Here is a 6,930-nt window from a genome sequence, read left to right on the forward strand (position 1 = left end):
CCATGACATCCTCACACTCACTCGATCACAGTCATACTGACCCTCTCACACTCATTCCATCACCGTCACTCTGACCGCCTCACACACAGTCCATCACTGTCACACAGAATCCTCGCACACCCTCCGTCACCATCACACTGATCGCCTCACACTAACTCCATCCCTGACGCACTCACACTCGCACCATCACCGTCAACCTGACCCTCTCACACTCACTCCATCACTGTCACCCTGACCCCCTCACACTCACTCCGTCACCATCACCCTGACCCCCTCACACTCACTCCATCACTGTAACATTGACCCTTGCACACTCACTCCATCACCGTCATACTGACCGCCACACACACACGTCATCACTGTCACCCAGATCCCCTCACACGCACTCCATCACTGTCACCATGATGTACTCACACTCAGACCATCACGGCCACCCTGACCCCGTCACACTTACTCCATCACTGTTACACTGATCCAATCACACTCACTCCATCATCGTCACCCTGACCATATCACACTCACTCCTTCACTGTCACCCTGACCCTCTCACACTCACGCCATTACCGTCACCCTGACCCCCTCACACTAACTCAGTCAATGTCACCCTGACCCCATCGCACTCACGCCATTACCGTCACACTGATCCCATCACACTCACTCCCTCACCGTCACCCTGACCCCCTCACACTCACTCCGTCCATGTCACGCTGACCCCATCACCCTCACTCCATTACCGTCACACTGATCCCATCACACTCACTCCCTCACCGGCATCCTAACCCCTCACCCTCACTCCATCAATGTCACGCTGACCCCATCACACTCACTCCGTAACCATCAAGCTGACCCCCTCATTTTCACTGCATCACCGTCACACTGATCCCCTCACACTCACTCCATCACCGTAACTCTGACCCCATCACACTCACTACATCCCCGTCACCCTGAACCCGTCACGCTCACTCCATGACCCACACCCTGACCCCTTCACACACACTCCATCACTGTCACCATGACATCCTCACACTCACTCGATCACAGTCATACTGACCCTCTCAGACTCACTCCATCACCGTCACTCTGCTCCCCTCCCACTCACTTCATAACCGTCACCCTGACCCTCTCACACTCACACCATCACCCTCACCCTGACCACATCACACTCACTCCACCACCGTCACCCTGACCCCCTCACACTCACTCCATCACCGTCACTTTGACCACCTTACACACACTCCATCACCGTCACTCTGACCATGTCACACACACTCTATCACGGTCACATAGAATCCTCGCACACCCTCGGTCACCATCATACTAACTCCATCCCTGACGCACGCACACTCACACCAACACCGCCAACCTGACTCTCTCACACTCACTCCATCACCGTCACTCTGATCCCCTCACACTCTCTTCATAACCTTCACCCTGACACACTCACACTCACTCCATCACCATCAACCTGACTGCCTCACACTCACTCCATCACCGTCACTCTGATCCCCTCACACTTACCCCATCACCGTCACCCTGACACCCTCACTCTCACTCCGTAACCGTCACCCTGACCCCCTCAAAGTCACTCCGTCACTGTCACCCTGATCATCTCACACTCATTCCATCACGGTCACGCTGACTCCCTCACACTCACTCCATCACCGTCACCGTGACCCCCTCACACTATTTCCATCAGCGTCCCACTGACCCCCTCACACTCACTCCATCACAGTCATACTGACCGCCACACACTCACGTCATCACTGTCACCCTGAACCCCTCAAACGCATTCCATCACTGTCACCCTGATATACTCACACTCACACCATCACGGCCACCCTGACCCCGTCACACTTACTCCGTCACCGTCACATTGATCCAATCAAACTCCCTCCATCGATGTCACCCTGACCCCATCACACTCACTCCATAACCGTCAAGCTCACCCCCTCATTTTCACTGCATCACCGCCACACTGACCCCCCCAACATTCACTCCATCACCTTAATACTGACCCACTCACACTCACTCCATCCCCATCACTCTGAACCCGTCACATTCACTCTATCACCCACACCCTGACCCCTTCACACTCACTCCATCGCTGTCACCATGACACCCTCACACTCAGTCGATCACAGCCATACTGACCCTCTCACACTCACTCCGTCTCCCTCACCCTGACCCCTTCACACTCACTCCATCACTGTCACCATGACACCCTCACACTCAGTCGATCACAGCCATACTGACCCTCTCACACTCACTCCATCACCCTCACCCTGACCCCTTCACACTCACTCCATCACTGTCACCATGACACCCTCACACTCAGTGGATCACAGCCATACTGACCCTCTCACACTCACTCCATCACCGTCACTCTGACCGCCTCACACACACTCCATCACCGTCACACATAATCCTCACACACCCTCGGTCACCATCAAACTGACCCCCTCACACTCACACGATCACCGTCAACCTGACCGTCTCACACTCACTCCATCACCGTCATCCTGACCCCCTCACACTCACTCCATGACCGTCACTCTGACCCCCTCACTCTCACTCCATCACCGTCAATCTGATCCCCTCACACTCACTCCATCACCGTCACCCTGACCCCCTCCCACTCACTCCGTCACCGTCACCCTGACCATCTCACACTTACTCCATCACAGTCAAACTGACCCCCTCACACTCACTCCATCACGGTCACACTGATCCGCTGACACTCACTCCATCACCATCTCGTAAAATCTCTCACGCTCACTCCATCACCATCACCCTAACCCTCTCACACTGACTCCATCACAGCCACACTGACCCCCTCACATTCACTCCATCACCGTCACCCTGACCCCCTCACACTCACTCCATCACCATCACACTGACCTCCTCACACTTAGTCCATCATCCACACCCTGACACCCTCAACTAATTCCTTCACTGTCACACTGAACCCTCACACTCGTCCCAATTCTGTCACTATTACCCCATCACACTCACTCCCTCACAGAGACCCTGATCCCCTCACACTCACTCCATCACTGTCACCCTGACACTCTCAAACTGTCTCGATCACCGTCACCCTGACCCCGTCACACTCAATCCATCACTGTCACCCTGACACTCTCACACTCACTCCATCAGCCTCAGACTGACCCAATGACACTCAGTCCATCAGTCACCCTAATCACCTCATACTCACCCCTTCACCGTCACCCTGACCCCCTCAACACACTACATCACCGTCACCCTGAGCCACTCACTAATTCCATCAGTGTCACACTGATCCCCTCACACTCACTCCATCATCGTCACGCTGACCCTCTCACACTCACTCCATTACCATCAATCTGACCACCTCACACTCACTCCATCACCGTCACCCTGAACCTCTCATTCTCATTCCCTCACCATCACCCTGAACCCCTTACACTCACTGAATCGCCGTCACACTGATCCCCTCACAGGCACTCCATCACCCATCAACCTGACCACCTCACACTCGATCCATCACGTCACACTGATCCCCTCACACTCACTCCATCACTGTCACCCTGAACCTTTCATATTCACTCCATCACCGTCATGCTGACCATCTCACATTCACTCCATCTCCGTCAATCTGACCCCTCACACTCACTCCGTCAACCGTCACCCTGGCCCCCTCACACTCACTCCATCACGGTCACGCTGATCTCCTTACACTCACACCATCACCATCACACAGACCCCCTCACACTCACTCCATCACCGTCACCCTGACATCCTCACACTCACTCCGTCACCGTCACCCTGACCCCCTCACACTCACTCCATCACGGTCACCCTGATCTCCTTACACTCACATCATCACCATCACACAGACCCCCTCACACTCACTCCATCACCGTCACACTGACACCCTCACACTCACTCCATCACAGTCACACTGACCCCCTGACACACACTCAATCAACATCACAATGATCCACTCACACTCACACCATCATCGTCACCCTGATCCATCACACTCTCACCCTCACCGTCAGGTGACCTCATCACACTCACTCCATCACCGTCACCATGACACCCTCACACTCACTCCATCACCATCACCCTGACCCCCTCACAGGCACTCCATCACCGTCAACATGGTCCCCTCACACTTACACCATCACCATTACCCAGACCCCCTCAAACTCACTCCGTCACGTTACCTGACCACCTCAAACTCACTCCATCACCGTCACCCTGACACTCTCACACTCACTCCATCACTGTCATCCTGACCCTCTCAAAATCACTCCATCACCGTCACCCTGACCCCGTCACACTCACTCCATCACAGCCAATCTGACCCACTCACACTCATTTCAACACCGTCATCCTAACCCTCTCACACTCACTCCATCACTGTCACCCTGACCCCACCACACTCACTCTATCACCGTCACACTGATCACCTCACACTCACTCCATCATCGTTCACCCTAACCCTCTCACACTCACTCCATCACTGTCACCCTGACCCCAACACACTCACTCCATCACCGTCAACCTGAACCCGTCACAATCACTCCTTCACCGTCACCCTGACCCCCTCATTCTCAATCCATCACCAGCACCCTGATCCCCTCACACTCACCGTATCACCGTCACAATGATCCCCTCACAGTCACTCCATCACCCGCCAACCTGGCCACCTCACACTCGCTCCATCACCGTCACCCTGACCATCTCACATTCACTCCATCACAGTCACCCTGACATCCTCCCCCGCACTCCATCACCGTCACCTTGTTCCACTTACACTCATACCTACACCATCACATTGACCCCCTCACACTCACTCCATCACCGTCACAATGACACCCTCACACTCACTCCATCACCATCACCCTGATCCACTCGCACTCACTCCATCTCCGTTGCCTTGAACGCCTCACAATCACTCCATCACTTTTGCCCTGAACCCCTCACACTCACTCCATCAACATCACCCTGACCCTCCCACACTCACTCCATCCCATCACCTGACCCCCTCAAAATCCCTCCAACCATCACACTGACCTCCTCAAACTCACTCCATCACCGTCACCCTGACACCCTCAACTCATTCCATCACCGTAACCCTGACAAACTCACACTCACTCCATCACCGTCACCCTGACCCCGTCACACTCACTCCATCAGAGTCACCGTGACACCCTCACACACACTCCATCACCGTCACCATGACCCCGTCACACTCACTCCATCAGAGTCACCGTGACACCCTCACACACACTCCATCACCGTCACCCTGACCCCGTCACACTCACTCCATCAGAGTCACCGTGACACCCTCACACACACTCCATCACCGTCAACCTGACCCCTCACAATCACTCCATCATGGTCACCCTGACCCTCTCACATTCGCTTCATCACCATAACCCTGAACCCCTCAGACTCACTCCATCACCATCACCCTGACCCACTCACAGTCACTCCATCTCCATCACCCTGACGCCCTCACACTCAGTCCATCACCGTCACCCTGAACCACTTGAACTCCCTCCGTCACCGTTGCCCTGATCCCCTCGCACTCACTCCATCACCGTCACACTGACTTCCTTACACTCACTCCATCTCCGTCACGCTGACCCCTCACACTCGCTCCATCACAGTAACCCTAACCAGTCACAAGCACTCCTTCACTGTCACCCTGACACTCTCACACTCACTCCATCACAGTCAAGCTAACCCATTCCCACTCACTCACTCTGACTCCTTCACACTCATTCCATCACTGTCACCCTGACCCTCTCACACCCACACCATCACAGTCACCCTGACCCACTCACACTCACTCCATGGACGTCACCCTGGCCCTCTCACAATCACTCCATCACTGTCAGCCTGACCCTCACACACTCACTCCATCACCGTCACCCTGAACACATCACACTCACTCCATCACAGTCACACTGACCCCCTCACACTCACTCCATCACAGTCACCCTGACAAGCTCACACTCACTCCATCACCGTCACCCTGACCCTCTCACACTCGCTTCATCACCAAAACCCTGAATCCCTCACACTCACTCCATCACCATCACCCTGATCCACTCGCACTCACTCCATCTCCGTTGCCATGAACGCCTCACAATCACTCCATCACTTTTGCCCTGAACCCCTCACACTCACTCGATCACCGTGAACCTGACCACCTCACGATCACTCCATCACTGTCACCCTGACCCTCTCACACTTACTCCATTAGCGTCACCCTGACACCCTCACATGCACTCCATCACTATCACCCTGAACCACTCGCACTCCCTCCGTCAACGCTGCCCTGATCCCCTCACACTCACTCCATCACCGTCACCCTGATCCACTCAAAATCAGTCCATTACCGTAACACTGACCCTCTCACACTCTCTCTACACCGTCACCCTGACCCCCTCACAATCACTCCATCACCGTCACTGTGACCGACTGACACTCACTCCATCACCGTCACCCTAACCCACTCACACTCACTCCATCTCCGTCACCCTGACGCCCTCACACTCACTCCATCACCGTCACCATGACGCCCTCACACTCACTCCATCACCGTCACCCTGAACCACTTGAAATCCCTCTGTCACCGTTGCCCTGATCCCCTCACACTCCATCACCGTCACACTGACCTCCTTACACTCACTCCATCTCCGTCACGCTGACCCCTCACACTCGCTCCATCACAGTGACCCTGACCAGTCACAAGCACTCCTTCACTGTCACCCTGACTCTCTCACACTCACCCCATCACAGTCAAGCTAACCCACTCCCACTCGCTCCATCAAAGTCACCCCGACCCTCTCACACTCACCCCATCACTGACACCCTGACCCTCTCACACTCACACCATCACAGTCACCCTGACCCACTCACACTTACTCCATA

This window comes from Chiloscyllium plagiosum, unplaced genomic scaffold (assembly GCF_037043375.1).
Source record: "Chiloscyllium plagiosum isolate Xiang-an unplaced genomic scaffold, Cpla_swu_hap1 HiC_scaffold_18, whole genome shotgun sequence".
Taxonomy (NCBI): Eukaryota; Metazoa; Chordata; class Chondrichthyes; order Orectolobiformes; family Hemiscylliidae; genus Chiloscyllium; species Chiloscyllium plagiosum.